Raw genomic sequence first — 18,160 nt, forward strand, 5'->3', positions numbered from 1 at the left:
TCATGCATCTATGTGATGATGTTAAGAATTACTGAGTGCATATGTAGAATGGTATGATTTCTAAATGTTGTGTTAATTTCTTCTTTTTTTTTTCCGTTAATAAAAAAAAAAAAGGACAATAAGGGAATTCTACAGGCAATTCTACACTCATAAATTTGAAAATTTAGATAAAATGGACCACTTCTTTGTAAACTGATACCACTGGGGGGACCTGGGTAAAAGGCACATGAGATCTATTTCAATTTTTACTACTGCATTTAAATCTACAATTACCTAAAAATAAAATGTTTAATTTTTTAAAAAGCTACATCTTTCCATCTCTAAGGTGAATATCAATGGAACAGTAAGAAATCTCATTTATTAATTCAACAAATATTTGTCATACATTCACTATCTGTCCATCTCTATTCATTAGAGATAGTTTAATGCCAGAACAGCAAGCATTTTAAACTTCTCAAGCCAAGTGAGCTAAACGGTGGTAAGCTGCCCACAATACTTTGTTGAACTGGGTTGTGAGGTCACACAAAAGCCAAGCAGAAGATATATTATCATAGATTATTAGTCTGCAATGGGTGCAGAGAGAATGGCAGATAGCATCTTGATCTATTGAGTAGTATAAACACATAAAAAGAAAATTTACAGTCCTAGAGCATCAATACGAGTAAGCAGAAATGATAAGTGATTTTGCGTGAGAATGTAGAGAAGACACTAAAATCATGAAGGAGTTTATGAAGAAGAAAGTAAGAGACAGCACTTCCCATGGAGAGGAAAGCAAGTACATGGGTGTGGTAAGAAGTTCTGGGTTGTCGTACCCGAGGAAGCCTATATGGCAGAAAGAGAAGCAGAACAAACAGGTAGCTTAAGGTCATCTGATCTTGGGCTCTCTATTGCATTCTCAGAATTTCATACATTCACAATTTTAATGATCTTTACACTGAATGTCATATTATAATGTTAACAGTTTTTTTAATTTTATTTTTAAGGTATATAGACTAGCCTTAACCATCACCACTCTCATGCGCAATTGTAGTATGACTTGCATAAAAGCAGATGGAGCAACCCTGCTTCATCCTGGAAGAGTTAGTTCTTTAATGAGTGTGCCTTATTTGCTCAAAATTGTCATAGGTCAGAGAAAAGCTTGAGAAAAATTAGTTGAAACTTAATTAATTTTTGGAACTGGGTCATAAAGATGAAGCACCATATTTTTTAAGAGCCACATATGGAGCTTCACACATGCCATTCTGGATTTCCTAATATGCGTCATTTGGATACATGCTTGAAACATTGTTCTCAACCTGGTTGATCATCAGTCTCATCCAGGGTACTTTCAGAAAATCTAAAGGTAAGAAAATCCAAATTTAATCATCTGAATCTCTAGAGGAGAACCTAGGGACAGTCTTTTGAGCTTTACAGTGATATTAATTTAGGCCAAGTTTGGGAAGCATGATATTAGAACTTTAGGCTCAAACTCCACAGAAGGCTGAATAAAATGAGGTTAGAGTGCTTGGTCTAGAAGCAAAAGTGAAGAGCATAACAAAAGAGGAAAAGACCCAGCAACAGCCAGAGAATGAATGAATGGGGAATCATCCACCAAAACTGGGGCCTGCAAACCATAGCCCATCCACCAAGGCAGACCCACCACCTGTTTCTGTCAATGTCGTGTTATGAGAACACAGCCATGCTCATTTGTTTACAAATGTCTATGGGTATCTATGGCTGGCTTTGTACTACAGTAGCAAAGTTCAGTAACTGGAATAAGGTCCATTTGGTCCTTGAAAATTTACTATCTGGACCTTTGCAGAAAAGGTTTTCTAACCCCTGTACTTCAGTGTCAACCACAAGAAGGTGCAGACTTCATTTTTCTAGAACACTGTCAACAGAACTATCTGAAATGTGGAAACATTCTATAACTGTGCTATCCCATAGAATAACCACTAGACACATGGCTATTTAAATTTAAATTGGTTACAATTAAAAATTCATGTACTCAGTCTTATTAGCCATATGTTCAGTTTACCATAGTTATAAGTGACTAGAGGCCACACTATTGGAGAGTCTGGTTCATTCACCATTGTATTCTCAGTGCTTAGATCAATTCCTGGCAAATAATAGATAATTGCTGAATGAGTCAGTGAGGAGAAGACATAACAGTTAATTTTTCATTAATTATAAGCCACCACATTCACATTTAATTAAAATTCCCAACTATGGCACTGTAGTAGAAAGAATTCTAAAGATAGCCTCCCAAGATTCCCATTTCCTAGTTTTTTAATAGAACACAAATCTAGGTACTATTGTGATGGCACTTTGAAGATGTAATTAAGGCTAATAATCTTAAGATAAGGAGATTATGCTGGAATATTCAGCAAACCCAATCTCATCATGTGAATCCTTAAAAACAGAGAAATTTATCTGGCAGGAGTCACAAGGAGATGTGGCGGAAGAAAAATCCAGAAGATATGAGGTAGAGGGAACATCAGAAAAATTTGAACTGTGAGAAGAACTCAGCCTGCCATTTCTGGCTTTAAAGGGGTCTATAAAGGTATCATTTACCTCTACAAACTTCACAATAGCTCCCAACAACTTCTTATGCCAAACACAAACACCTGGTATTAGGCCAGCCTCCACAGATTAAAGGCAATTTTCCTTCAAGCATGAGGTGCAATTTCAGGAGCCAGATCATCCACACTACTGAGCAGCTGGCTACAAATTCAGGGGTTCCTACCATCCCTCAGTTTCATTAATTGACTACAATAACCCACAGAAATCACTGAAAGCACAATACTTATGATCATGATTTTATTATGAATAAGAAGAAGCCAAAAGAAGAGACAGAGAGAGTGAGGTCTGGGAGGGTTTCAATTGTAAGCATCCATGTCCTCTCCATGTGGAGTCAGACATGGCATACGCCTGGCACAATGATATATCTTCTACTCCCAGAAACTCTCTGGGGCTTCTAGTGTCCCAAAGTGGTAGGAAGCCTCATTTCATAGGTATGATTGATAGAATCAAGGTCCACATGATTGAATATAATCTTTAGCTTGATTGAACTCAATCTCTAGTTTCCCTCCCCTCCCAGAGATCAGGGAAGGGAGCTGATATGGGCTTACATGTCATGATGTGGCTCAAACCTTCAACTTCCTAACTACCTAGTTGTTCTCCCAACCTAAAACATCACTTGTGGCTGGCCCCTTCCTGTTACCTCAGCACATGAACTCTCAGGTGAAGTCCTGGGCCCACCATGAATAACAAAAGATAGTTCTATCACAATAAATGCCAAAAATCAGAGGTTGTTTCCTCAGGAACTTGGGACAAGGAACAACCAAGTTTTCCACTATGTTACAGGGAATATAAGCCCTTCAAAGCTGAGAACAGCCACCAGAAGCAGCCAGCAAGGAAACAGGAACCTCAGTCCTACCACTGCCTGGCACTGAATTCAGACAACTTGAATGAACCTAGAAATGGATTGTCTCTAGCACCTCCAAAAAGGGATGCAGGCATGCCAACACCTTGGGTTCAGACTCATGAGACTTGAAGGAGAGAACTAGTTAAGCCTCACTGTGCCTGTGTGTCTCACCCATGAAAACTGTAAGTTTATAAATTAGTATTAAATTTATAGTAACTTATCATTGCAGCCATAAAAAAAACTCATTCAAGTCACAAAGCAGGCTTAAGAAACACAGAGTGTGCTGGTTTGAAACTGCTATGTACCCCAGAAAAATTACATTCTTTTAATTCAATCTTGTAGGGGCAAACCTATTTTTGGGTGGGACCTTTTGATTAGGATAGCCCCATGAAGATGCAACCCCGCCAATTCAAGGTGGGTCTTAAATCCACTTACTGGTGTCCTTTAAGAGGGACATTTTCAAGAAACCACAGATGCTTGAAGAAAGAAAACAACCCAGCAGAAACCAGACAGACCCACAGGAGCTGATAAAGACATTTTGATAGAAGGATAGAAGGACAGCAGGTGCTGCCATGTGCCTTCCCACGTGGTAGAGGAACCCCAGTAGGAAACACCATCATCCTTACTTCAGTGATGAAGAATAGGCTTTCATCAGCTTTTCCTGCTGATGCCTTATTTCAGACATTTTCATGGCCTTAGAACTGTGTAACCTAATAAATACTGCTTGAAAAAGCCAAGCCATTTCTGGTATATCGCATTCTGGCAGCTTTAGCAAACCAAAATAGATTTTGGTACCAGGAGTGGGGTGCTATGATTTGCAAATACCAAAAATGTTGGAACAGCTTTGTAAATGTATAAGGGGAAGATTCTGGAAGAATCATGAGGAGTTTAATAAGAAAGTCTAGATGGCTTTGAAGAGACTGTTGATAGAAATATGGACTCTAAAGATACTCCATCAAGGCCTTAGACAGAAGTGAGGAATTTGTCATTGCAAACTGGAAGAAAAGTGACTCTTGTTTTAAAGTGGCAGAGAATTTGGCAAAATTGAGTCCTGGTGTTAGATGGAAGGTAGAATTTGAAAGCTGGGATACTTCGCAGAAGAGATTTCCAAACTAAATGTGAAGAATGCCATCTGGTTTCTCCTTGCAGCTTATAGTAAAATGTGACAGGAAAAGGTTAACCTGAGAACTGAACTCTTAGGAACAAAGAAGCCAAAAATTGATGGTCAGGAGAATTCTGGGCTTCCAGAAAGTGAGACCCAAAGAATACTGCCCCATGTGAGGATGTAACTGAATATGAAGTGAGCCAGCCATTTCGGAAAAAGCCGGGATTGGAAATGCAGCTATCCAGAAAGGATTTGTGGAAAGTTCTATTGTTTGACCATTGTGACTGCTATAAGCTGCACACCAAGTCAACAATTTTTTGGCAAGATTTATATGAATGGAATCACTCCCAGTCTGGATTAAAAGGGAAGGAAAGGGATAGATTGAAGGAAAAGTGACTTCAAAGGCAGAACCATGCAAACTAAAGTCTTTACACTTTGGGCCAAGAGAAAGGGGCTCACGAATGCACATTGAAATGGTGAGTTTGCAGAGGGTGAGCCTTCTGCTCTTTGCCCAGAAGAAGTGTTACCACTGTAGGGCTCTCAGATGTCTGGGGAATTGAGGGGGTCTTGGTTGCCCTATTGTTCAAGAAGAATACTTCTACCTTAGGCCTCAGAGAGGGTTGAGCACATTCACCAGGGGTTGGAGAGAGCCTCGCTACCACCTCATTTTCTGAAGAGGTTGAGCTTGTGCCCTGGAGATGATATCCTCCAGATATTCCTTTTAATGGGATTTGAGGGAAAGTCAGAAACTCGGCTCATGTGTGACAATGCCTGGTACAAAAACAAATCTTCAGAGACAGTGCTAAAGAGAGGTACAAGCTATACTGGCCAAGTTAGAAAGCATGGAATGCAAGAGCATCAAAAGACACTGCTTTTGGGGTGAATCATGTCCCCCCCAAAATAGAGTGAAGTTTTATTACCCAGTACTTCAGGATGTGACTTCATTTGGAAATAGGCTCTTTGTAGATGGAATTAAAGTTGAACTAAGGTCATCCTGGAGTAGGGTGAGCCCTTACTCCAATATGATTAGTATCCTTACAACAAAGGGAGTGGAGACACAAACAGACCCAGAGGGAGAAGATGGCCACGTGACTACAGAGACAGAGACTGAGTTACACCAGAAGCCAAGGAATACCGAACATTACTGGCCAGTACCAGAAGTCAGGAGAGATATACAGAACACATTCTTCTCTATAGATTCAGAGGGAGCATGACCCTTCTAACCTTTTGATTTTTGACCTCTTGCCTCCAGAACTGGGAGACAATAAATCTCTTTTGCTTTAAACCGCTTAGTTTGTAGAAGTTTGTTATGGCAGCCTTAGGAAGCTGAGACACATCCTTAGCAACTCCCATACCCACCACATTCTACATTAACTGGGGCGTTGCACAAAAAAAAATACCAAGCCAAAGTGTATTGCAGCACCTCTTTCTAAGGTGACATGGAAAGATCATGGACATGAAATCATGCCCTCATCTCCTCCTTTATCTCACTTTCCTCTGGAGTTGACAGTTTGCTTTCATATACCTCTTGAGAGATCCAGTGAATTAATTTTAGCACATTTAATTATGCCTGCCCCCAGGGAGGCCAAACAAATATACACACATAAAAGTTTCAAACACTGAAAACACTTGGCCTAGAACCCTCTTCTCTTGACTTAAAGTCCAAGTGCTTTTTCCATGACCCAACTCAATCTTTTCAGTATTTCTTGATCCTCGGAACTTTGAATATTTTCACGTAACTTTGAAAGCATAGCTCTCTGTGTTTTTACACTAAAATACACTTATTTGTATTAAAAGGACAGAGCATATTTATAAAGCCATTCCTGAAAAAGGAAAGTGACTTCTAAATCCCTTATACTGTGCACTTTGCAATTTCTTGTACATTTTTCTTTATTCTATTTTTTTTATTTTCCTTTTTCTTGTTCCTTATCATCTTGTAATAAACTTTATACCAACATTCTAATGGATATTTCTGTATTCTAAATTTCTGCCTATCTAATTAAGAAATTAGGAATATAAACAGTTAAGTTGTCCTTATCATTGGGTTAATGAATTATTGTAACAGTTGTGGGGGTTGCTATATGGAAAACCCCAACGTGCTATTACATAACTCTAAACTATATCTAATCCAGTACTGAGCAGTTGATCCTATCTGTCTGTTACTGATGAGGGGCAAGAACTTCTAAAAAGGGTGAAAGAAAAGTTAATTCTTTATTCTAAATATAGAGATTTATCAAATTTATGATTATTAGTTTTATTTTTCCTCCTTATGGTATTAGCATTTAATTCACAGTAAAAATGAAACATAAAGATCTCATCTTGTTTTGAAATCTTGCATGCTTCTTTTAGGTGAAACTTGAGACACTGAAACAGTAACTTAGAAAAACAGTATAAAGAGAAAGCTCAATGTAAGTGGACTTACTGACAGAAAACGTGAAAATCCAGTAATATTTCCATGGCCAAGAATTATGTCAATGTGACTGAAGTAGAAGTTTTGATGTCTGTAAATGCATACTAGCAATCAATTTATTGATGAAGTTGATGAAGGAAATTCTTCATGTGTACCAAAGAAGCATTTTACAAAGTATCTTCCACAGAATGTCTTTCCAGAAATGTTAATAGGAATTCCTCATAAAATGGACTTCATAGCCAGATAACTTCTAAAATGTTGCAAGCTGAATCCTGTTCTTCAAAAATTGTCATTAAGATTAATATATTAAAAGTCCTTAACAGTCCTTTACAAAATGAACCTCTTTGATTTATTTAAACCCAGAGCTTTCCTAAACTTGTTTGACTCAAGAACTCCTTTCCAAAGAACACCTATTAATATCTCATATGACCAGTCTTATAAGGAAATATTCTGCAAAAGTAATCTTCTGCAGTCCCCTTTTATACTAAATCATAGTTTCAATTCCAACCTCTACAAAATCATGACAATTTCCTATGACACATGTTCCATTGTGGTCTAGATACGATGTTTTAAGTAACCTGCATAAATGTATAAAATAAATAGCAATGTTCCCAAACTTGAAATACTTGGAAGAGAAAAGGATGGGTTATTTTTTCATATCAGTAGCTATTTCTTCCATTACTGTAATTCCCCATCTTTCCTTTTGAAACACCAAAAACAGAGGGGAGGGGTAAAGTGTTCAGCCATTGAAGAAACTTGGCTCCTTGTAAATCTATGAAAGAGGCCTGATGTAAGCTGAATTATGAGTAGATATCATATACGCACAAACACGAGGGAAAATTTTTTTTTTTTTTTTTTTTTTTTTAAAGAGGGAGGAAGGGAAGGAAAGACAGAGAGAAGGAAGGAAGGATGGAAGGAAGGAAGGGAGGAAGAAAGGGAAACATCTTTAAACATTTTCTTGTTTTATTGTATTTTGTTTGTTTGTTACATGGGCTGGGGCCGGGAATCGAACCGAGGTCCTCCGGCATAGCAGGCAAGCACTTTGCCCGCTGAGCCACCGCGGCCCGCCCAACGAGGGAAAATTTTAATAAAAGAGAGCACACAAAATAAAGTCAGTGAGCAAGGGAAGTGCCAGATTTTTTTGACTTACTCTAATGTTCAGCAGGGGTGATGCATGTAAAGTCCTTGACAAAATGTGAACTGTCCAGTATGGGCTTATAATTATTATTAGCAGTGCTAATTGTTAGAGGGGAATTCCTCCCCACCCTCAAATTGTCCATGATTTGTCCAAAGAAAAGAAAATGAAAGCACCTGAAGAGTATTACAGGATCCCACTGCAGCCTCTTTCTACTTCTCCTTAATTCAGGAATAAGAGTAACTAGCCTGACGGGGCAGAGCATGGCCTTTATAGGGTTGGTTGTAAGAGTGGGTGGTGTCACTGTGCCTCAAAGGATCTTCCACTGCCAGTTCCCCTCTAGCCTGCCTGTGTTCAGGCACAGAGGACCACGACTTAGCCTTCTCATTGGTGACACCCTTAAGCTTCCTACTTCCACTTGGAATAAAAGCCAGACCATTGGTCTCTTCTTTTTCTTCCATGTGAAGCATGTCCACAGTCCACATCCATACTGCTCGGTGGGTAGGTGGAACCGGTTTCCATCAATTCATAGAGGATGGAGTAGGATGATCCACTTCACTCTTAGGTCTTGGCTACATTCTCTAATTCAGATTTTACCAGAAAGTTCTGCCATAGAGAATGCTGGGGACTTTCCACTGCATGTAACAGAATACCCACAAGAATGGTTTAAACAGTGGGAATTTATTTGATTCACCTCCAAACAAATCCATAGCAAGCCCCAGGGTTAATTCGGAACAAAGTGACAGCTGGGCTCCAGATCAACTTTCCTGAGCATCTATGGGCCTTTGTCTTGGAATTGTAAGGTCTCTTCAACCATCACATCTTCACATGATATTGCGAAAAGCAGCAAGGCAGAAGTGAGGAGTTCTCCAAGAAAACCTAGCCAGGATTAAGTCATACACCCATGCTCTGGCAGTGAGGGAGGCTGGTAAAGGGAGTATCTAGTATTTCCAGTCTCTATAATGGTGTGTGGGCTTTGCTGGCAAGGAAGAAGGGAGATGCAAATGATTATCAGGTAGGCAGCCAACAGGATCTGCCTCAGGTGCATGCATCGTTTAATAAATGCTGCACTGTTTCCCCAATTGTCTAGAGAAATTTAAAGCAAACCATTAGACAGATCCCTCGAGGGAAGGTTAAAGAAGTGGTAGATCCTTAAATCCTAACATTATAAGGGAGGATGAGGGGGAAGTAAGTATTTACAGTAAGCAACAGATGGAAAGATATCCAATGGGGGAGAATGGTTATGGGTGAAACCAGATCATAGGAGCTTATGTTGTAGGCCTTGTTAGCACCCCACCCAAATTCTGCTTGTGGGGCAGGTACACCCATCTCCCAGCTGCTGTGAGTATTGGTTGATAAACACATGCAGCTATAACATTCTCTGTAAAACTGCCTTTGGCTGAAAGGATCTGCTCAGTTGGATGCCTAAAATCTGCAGCCATTAGATAGAGGGGTACAAAAGCTGGGCCTCCATGCCTCAGGGTAGAAAAATTTTGTGATGCCATTTATACTCAAATTCCCCAATGGGTCAGGTTGAGGCTAGATTTCAGCCCAAACCACATCTTTGCTTAACTTCTACCTTTGCCCTTTCCTGCTTCCTTCTCTTTCTTTCTAAGTTTTTTTCTACCATCCCCTCAATAATTCACAGTCTCAGATTCAGCTTCTAAAGGGCCTCACCGAAGACACTAGGACTGCCAAGCTAAGAAGTTGAGATTGTGCTATGTAAGCAAAGGGGAGCTATTGTAGGGTTCAGAGCAACTGTATTTCAAGGTGAGTAGTCACAACAACCACCTGCAGGAAAGAGCAAGGGAAATAGGTACTCCTTCATTACTAATTGCCATGCAAAAGTATGGTTTTAAAATTGTACGTTGAGAAAGAGAGAGAGAAGAAAAAGGAGAGAGAGAGAGAGAAAGGTTTTCAAAGATCCATCCCTGTGACTATACAGATATATAAAAAAGAGTTGTAACATCTCTCAGTGCAAAGTTCCTGACAAAAATCTCTATTAGTTGCCAGAAGTCTTCAGTTAAAAGTTTCCTTTTGTGACAGATAAAATCTTGAGGAATTTTTTGCCTTGTGACATTGTCCGTCCATATCCACCAAGAATCAAACAAAAGAAAATAAATTTGCTTTGAGCAAGAATTAAGCTAGATATAGATTTTTTTAGAAGCATTATTTTAACTTTGGAGTGAAAAGAGGTCTTTGTAGATTTTTTGACCCTGGACCTTTTTAAAAACAGACTAAAAAGCATCTGTGTTTGATGGTTTATGTGTAAATTAACCTGAGTTCATGACCATGCTCAGAATTCCCCTGGAAATTCCCTCTGATGGCAGAATCTGGTTAAACTTAAAGCATTTAAAATCACAGAGACTTAATCTATAGCAAGCATAAGACAGATGAAAAAGGCACATGTGCTGTTTTAATACAAGATGTTTACAGTTGATATGTTCAATATTGCAATTTAATGTATTTGCTAGAATTCAAGGGAGGAAAGAGATGTTTATTCACATTCAGCAAAGTCTCAAACAAATTCAACTTTTGTAAGAATCCAAAAATATAAACAAATACATTTATTTATCTTTCTCTCTGTTGATTTACCACTATACTACACAGCAACAAAAGTTGGGCCTTCATATTTGTATAGCAAAAGATTAGTAAATATTTGACAAAGTAGCTCTCTATTGGGGCGACTTTCAAACCATTGGTTCTAGGATCAAGCTCTGAATAAAGAGTGACAAGAGCAACAAAAGTTACTTAGCTACTGAGGTTCAGCCATGGAGTTTGATATTTAAGGCAATAAGCCACAGTACTTTAATTTCACCCAATAAACACAATATTACTAAGACCCAATACGTGCATAGTCTTAAGTGAGGTGCTATGAATTTTTATCCTACTTACCCATATTATGAAAAGCACTTAATTTTTTATTCAGTGACTTTAAAACATCATACACACATTACAAGGAATGTTAATTTTCAAAGTTAACAATAACATGTTGTGAAGCATAATGACTCTCTCAATAAATTCAAACCTTCTGGAACTCCCACTCATAGTTTTCTGATACCTGGTGGTAAAGTCAGTTCTCATTCATTCATGCATTTATGGAACAATTATATTTGAGCATTTCTATGTCTCAGGCACTGTTCTAGACAATAGAGATGGAGCAATGGACAAAGTAGACACAAATTCCTGTCTTCATAAAGATTACGCTGCAGTAAGAGAGACAGACAAACAATCAAAATGAATAACCAAAATACATGTAATATGATAAATGGCAATAAGTACAAGTGATCACAATAAAAATGCGGGGAAGGAGATGGGTTATGTGGGAAGTGGGAGGGAGAAGAGTTATTTTACAAGTTACACTTGTGAATAAGGTAACCAGGTCTTCTTAAGTGAGGTCTTCTTAAATGATGTACATGAAAAAGGTCAAGGACTGAGCCTCAAGTATCTGGAGTATGATGGATTGAATTGTCTACTCCAGTTTGGTCTGTATGCAGGTTTGGTAGTGTGGGTGTGGACCGACTGTAAATAAGATCTCTTTAAGATGTTATTTCAGGTAAGGTGTGGCCCCACTGAATTAGGTTGTGCTTTAATCCATATACTGGAGTCTGTCATAGAAAGCGTGAAAGTCACGTGGAAAGAGAAGCCAGGAGAGCCCACTATCTGCATTGCCATGTAGATGCACAAACCAGGGACCAAGGATTAGCAGCAACCCCAGAGTGCCACAGTCATCAAGAATAAAGCATTGCCTTACAGACACTTGATTCTGGACCTTTTCTAGCTTCAAAATTCTGAGCTAATAAATTCCAGTTGTTCAAGGCAGCCAATTGTATGGTATTTGTTTTAGCAGCTGGGAAAATAAAACCTAGGGGGAATCATTATCCACACAAAAGAATGGCAATTTGCAAAGTATAATGCCTGGAAATGCGAAGAACCAGCATGTAGCCATAGCTCTGTCAGTAACCTGGACTGTTACTTGAGGGAGATGGAAGCCATGGGAGGTTTTGTGAACAGGGTTGTGATGTGCTCTGTCTTATATTGTAGCAGGGTCATTTGCTCACTCTGATAGAGACTGCAATGAGGTCCTAAGAGACCAGTTACATGGCTTTTGCTATAATCAGATAGGAAGACAAGAGCGACTCTGACTAAGGTAATAGCTATTGAGGCTGTTAGAAGCAATGAGATTCTAGTAAATTTGAAAGTAGAGGTAAAAGAATTTTCTGGATGATTGAATGGAGAGTGGGAGAGGACATGTAGTTAAAATAAGATGCCCAGATCTTCTGTCTGTGCTTTGGAAGGATGGAGTTGCCAATAGCCGGCAACAGGAGAAGACTGTTCAAAGAGCAGGTTTGGAGAGGATGAAAGGAGTTCAGTTTTTGACATATTAAGATAAAGGTGACCAAATGCCGTCTGTGTCTACTCTAGGTTGAGGGTTATTCTGAGAACATAATATTAATTCCAGATGTACAATGTCCTCTAAACACGTTGAAATCATTTCTTGAAGAAAGAAAGTGTCGTTCTCTTTATTTTTTTGTCTGTGTTTGGCTTTCAGGCCCAGACACTGTTTTGTATGATGGTCTTGAAAATAGTAAACTATATTAGCTAGGAAATTTTTTTAACTGCAATACACAGAATACTCTGCTAACAGAGGCTTTTTCCATAAGGAAATTTATAATCTTACCTAATAAGAAATATGAAGAAGTCTGGTGCTGCTAAATATCCTGCAATGCACAGAACAACACCCTTTCTGCAAACAAACAAAAAGTTGCTGTGCCCAAAATGCCAATGGTATTTGAGAATGTGAGATTTTTCTCTTACAGTAATCCTCAAAATTCATAACTTATTATTGCACTTGAATTCTGCCAATTATAATAACTAAGGAGCCAACTATGAATAGCACTAATTTCATGTTTTAACACTTTGTTTAAGTGAACTGTAATTCAGGTCCTACAGATTTCTCTATCCATGGAAATTTGGGTGCTTCCCAAAAATGCAGATACCTCACTCCCCCCACCCAACTCAGTTTAAACTGACTGTAGATATTCTAGAGCTATTGCTGAATAGAATTAAAATTAATTTAATATTCAAACTCATAAAATAATCTTTTGTCCTTTGCTACTGGTTCAACCTAGTTGAAAGAGCTTGAACTGAATACAAAATTGTGTTGTGAAGTTCTAACAGAAGTACTTTAAAAAACTATTATATGAGTGCAGATGATACATCTATTTCAGTTTCAATGAGAACATCTAAAAGAGATAACAAAGTAGATTGAAGTATTTCCCACCAACAAGTTGAGGAAATTAGAAAAGATGCCAAAAACCATATTGCAGCAAAGGAAAAGGAAATACATAGCTTCCCTCAATGACCAGGAAAGCGTAAAGGTTGAAGTTATTTGCTTTTCTGAAGACCCTTTCAACCCTTCTTTGTGCTGTAAATTCCATGGAATCTTCACATCTGTCCAAGCGTCACCTGGCCTTTTTCAATTTCTAATGTAGGACAATAAGAAGGATATGTGTTGTGTGTGTAGGTGTTCTGTGTTACACTTTCTGGTAAGTTGCTTCATTTGTTGGCAATTTTCTTCCAATGTGAAATAAAAAAGAGAGGGGAATAAGGGTAAGACTGTTCTCCCTAATGTTCAAGAGTTTGGCCAGAAGTTCCTCTAAGATTTTGTGATAGCTCATTTATAATATGGTGCAATTGGATCATCATTATACTTACATGCCATCTGTTCACTACTCTAACTCGGCTTTTTTACCCACTTGTTTCCATTTCAACTATTTTCATCTGAAGCCATACACATTTGCTAAGAAAATCCCAAGCATATTTGGTGTAGGAGGACTTCTGGACAAGTGGTTTCCAGAGTGTTGGAAGATAGAATTTCATTTAGCACACATTTATCTGTTTCATTTAAAGCTGATTTTTTGTGCTACCATATATGGGAAGTTCATTAAACTGCACATTTCACAGTTTTGCTGTTCTTTTCTCTCTAACGATGCTATTTGAATTCAGCACACATTCAGGAGAGCTGGAATTGAGCCAGTTTGTGAAATTTGGTATCTGCATTTCTAATCATTGTAGATTACAAATTCTACACCACACATCACATTCTGTCCCCTGATGCACATATCTATCCCTGCCAAGCGCCTTTGCCACAGATTATTTTTACAACCGATTTGCAAATAAAAATACAAGGCTAGGAAATAGGGCTATCTGTCACTGCCCTGATGCAAATTTATCCCACCACCTCCACAAGAAAATCCTGGTGTTCCTGCATCTTCCTGTTGAGATTAGTATTGCTTGTTATTCCATTCATTTACTGAAAGTGAAGTTGGAGAACTAAAGCATTAAACACTAAATTTTGTGTTATCTAACAATTAATCAGGTAATAATCCTGACAGAATTTTATACAATGCGTCGGGGCTTGGTGTTCTACTGAGCACTTCACATATATTATCTGATTCGTACACATAAGAACTTTATGATGTAAGTTTTAGTATTTGGGCCATTTATTTCAAACAAAAAAACAGGTTAGTGACAAGAAATCACCAAGTTTTTATAGTCAGTAAAGTTGGGGCTAGAGACAAAACTAGTTTTGTCTAGTCTCAAAGCCATGTTCCTAACTAACTAAATTTTAATCGGTTCATTCAATTCAAGGATACTATCAGTAGCAAGGATACTATCAATATCTCAGGGGATTTGACCCGCAAGATGAGACCTACATGTTCTCTCTTGCATTACCAAGAAGGACAAGTGTGCCCACTCTCCTGGAATCCAAAAGAGATCAAGAAAGTAAGAGGGGAAAGTCCTTAAGTCAAGAACTGACTTTAAGTAGATCTCAAGTCACTGAAGTGGGTGAAAGCACCCTTAACTCAAAAAGCTGACATTGAAGAGTCCTCTTCAGTGCACATGGCAACTTCCAGAATCCAATTTGGAAAGGAAGAATAAAAAGAAGTAACCTTACATAGTAGAATCTTGACCAAGACTATCTCAGCCAGATGATAAAGGTCAACATCAACAGTGATAAGTCTTGTGTACGGAGCCTTGATATGATAAGATGAGAGAATGGCACTTTTCCTCTATGGCTTTCTTCCAAAAAACAAACCCAGCCTACTTTAGAGAAAAAAAAATCAGTCAAATCCAAATCCAGTAGTGATGTCATCAACACGGTGATATAAGACATCATCTAAAATAAACCTCTCCAGAGATTCAGTGAATAAAAGAACAAATCCCATTTTCTTAAAACTCTGGAGGGTGGTAGAAACCAGAGAAGGACTTCACAAATGGTGAAGCAAAGGGAAAAAAAACATTGGATAGGAAATTGCTATCCTTGAACACTGGTCTCACTCTTTTCCCTCACTTCGTCCCACACAACTCTGGAGTCCCTCAGAGACAGAGACTGGGATCCCTCCCTACAAGCCTTATTACAGACTTAAGAGCCACTCACAGGAGCATGCCACAACCCCTGGTGTCAAATAGTAGAGACCAGGGACAAAAGTCAATTGGGAGTACTGCATGTTCAAAGGCCACAATGGGTGTTTAAAAACAGGAAAACGTAACTGGAAAGTGGTGCACTCACTCAATCCAGGGTCTGCTGACTGGACCACCTAAACCCAAAATGGACTTTTCTGGAGTGGCCCACCTTTCTGGATTGAGCCCATCTGCCTCCCCAGGTCACGATACATTAACAGGCAAGAAACCTGAGGAAGAAAAGCAACAGGGAAAGAAAAAAGTGGAAGAGTGTTAAGTTGAACAACTGTAGCACAAGATGTTTCAGTGCTGAAAAGTGCAAGGAGAACAGGGCACAGTGTGAAGGAAAGAATTTAAACAAATCATATGAGCTGAGGAGAAAATTCTGCACAAAAACAAATAAAACAGATCAAAATACCTGGAGAAGGAACCGAGGAAAGGAAGCTTTCATATGGGAATAAAACAATTACATAAAAAAAGCAGTCTCAATGCACTGCATAACCAGGGCAAGAATCAATTGAAGAAGATCTGAAAAAATTTGATCAGCTAAATGAAGTCTATTCTAAAAGCTTAGACTAAGATGGACAAAACATGCAAGAAGACCCTCAACACAAGGCCAACCAACAGTAAAATCCTAGGCAAGAGAGAGAAGCTGATCTTCAAAGTAAATGTATAAAGATAACCAGAAACCAAGATATCAATAAAAAGTTGCAATCAATACTAAGAGATGGGAAAATACATTCTATTGAAAGGAAAAAATTAAAACTTTAGAGGAGATACAGAATTTGGAACAACCTATAAAAGAAGTTCAAACAAATCTCCTATATAAATTCAAGAAGATGAAGGAAAATATGGCTAAAGAGATAAAGGATAATAGGAAGACAATGTGTGAGAATAAAGAAGAACTTGAAAGTATAAATAGGAAATTAACAGAAATTATGGGGATGAAGGGCACAATGGAAGAGGTTAAAAATTACTCAAGGCATACCACAACAGATTTGAACAAATGGAAGAAAGAATCAGTGAGCTAGAAGACAGGACAACTAAAATTTTATAGATAAAAGAACAGATGGAGAATAAACAAAAATTAAGCAGGGTCTCATGGATTTAAGTGACAGCATGAAGCACACAAACATACCCATCATGTGTAAACTAGAGGGAAAAAAGAAGGGGAAAGGGAAAAAAATAATACTTGAGTAAAATAATGGCTGAAAATTTCACAACTCTTCTGAGAGATATAAATGTACATATCAAAGAGCCACAACATACTCCAAACAGAATAAATCCCAATAGACTTGTTGACTTACTCTGAGATGCATAGTAATCAGAATATCAACTGGCAAAGTTAAAAAGAGAATTCTGAAAGAGAAAAGTGATTTGTCATAAACAAGGAATCCACAATAAGACTAAATTCCACCTGCATGCTATCTACAGGAGTCTCACTGTGGACTGAAATACATAAATAGATTGAAAGTGAAGGGTTGGGAAATATTCCCTGCAAACAATAACCAAAAAGAGCTGACACAGTTATACTATATCAGAGAACATAGATTTCAAATGCAAAGCCTTATAAGAGACAAAGAGTGGCACTATATATAAATAAAAGGGGCATTCACCCACCAAGAAAAAATAAAAATCATAAATATCTATGCACCTAATCAGGGTACCTCAAAATGCATATGACAAACAGTGGCAATACTGCAGGGAGAAATTGATGTCTCTACAATCATAGTTGGAGACTTCAAACACACCACTATCATCAATAGATAAAACATCTAGACAGAAGATCAATAAGGAAACAGAGAACATGAAGAATGTGATAAATGAACTAGGCCTAGCAGATATATACAGACCACTGTACTGCAAAACAGCTGGTTAAACATTCTTCTGAAGTGCACATTGATAATTCTCCAGGATAGAACACATTGGTCACAAAGCAAGCCTCAATAAATTTAAAAAGATTGAAATTCTGCAAATCATCCTTTCAGGCCAAAATGGAATGAAACTGGGAATCAATAACAGGAGAACAAGAAAATTTAAAAATATGTGGAAACTAAACAACACACTCAAAGAATCATTGGGTCAAAGATGAAGTTTGGAGGGAAATCAAGCAGGATCAACATACTGCAACTTATGGATGCAACAAAGGCAGTGCTGAGAGGGAAATTTGTAGCCCTAAATGCTTACATAAAAAAGAAGAAAGAGCTAAAATCAAAGACCTAATTGCACACCTGGAGGAACTAGAAAGAGAAGAGCAAAATAATCCCAAAGCAACCAGAAAGAAGGAAATAACTAAGATAAGAGCAGAAATAAATGAAATTGAGATAAAAAGAGAATCAACAAAACCAAAAGTTGGTTCTGTAAGATCAATAAAAATAACAAACCTTTACTCGACTGATGAAGAACAAATAGAAGATGCAAATAAATAAAATCAGAAATGACAGAGAGACATTACTACTGAACCCACAGAAAGAAAAAGAAAAAGGATCATAAGAGTGTACTATGAACAACTGTATGCCACAAAATAGATGGCCTGGATGAAATGGCAAATTCCTAGAAAGACATCAACAAGCTGTACTGACTCTACAAGAAATATAAGACCTCAACAACCCAATTAAAAGTAAACAAATGGAACTG

The sequence above is a fragment of the Tamandua tetradactyla genome, chromosome 3 (genome assembly GCF_023851605.1).
Source record: "Tamandua tetradactyla isolate mTamTet1 chromosome 3, mTamTet1.pri, whole genome shotgun sequence".
Lineage (NCBI taxonomy): Eukaryota > Metazoa > Chordata > Mammalia > Pilosa > Myrmecophagidae > Tamandua > Tamandua tetradactyla.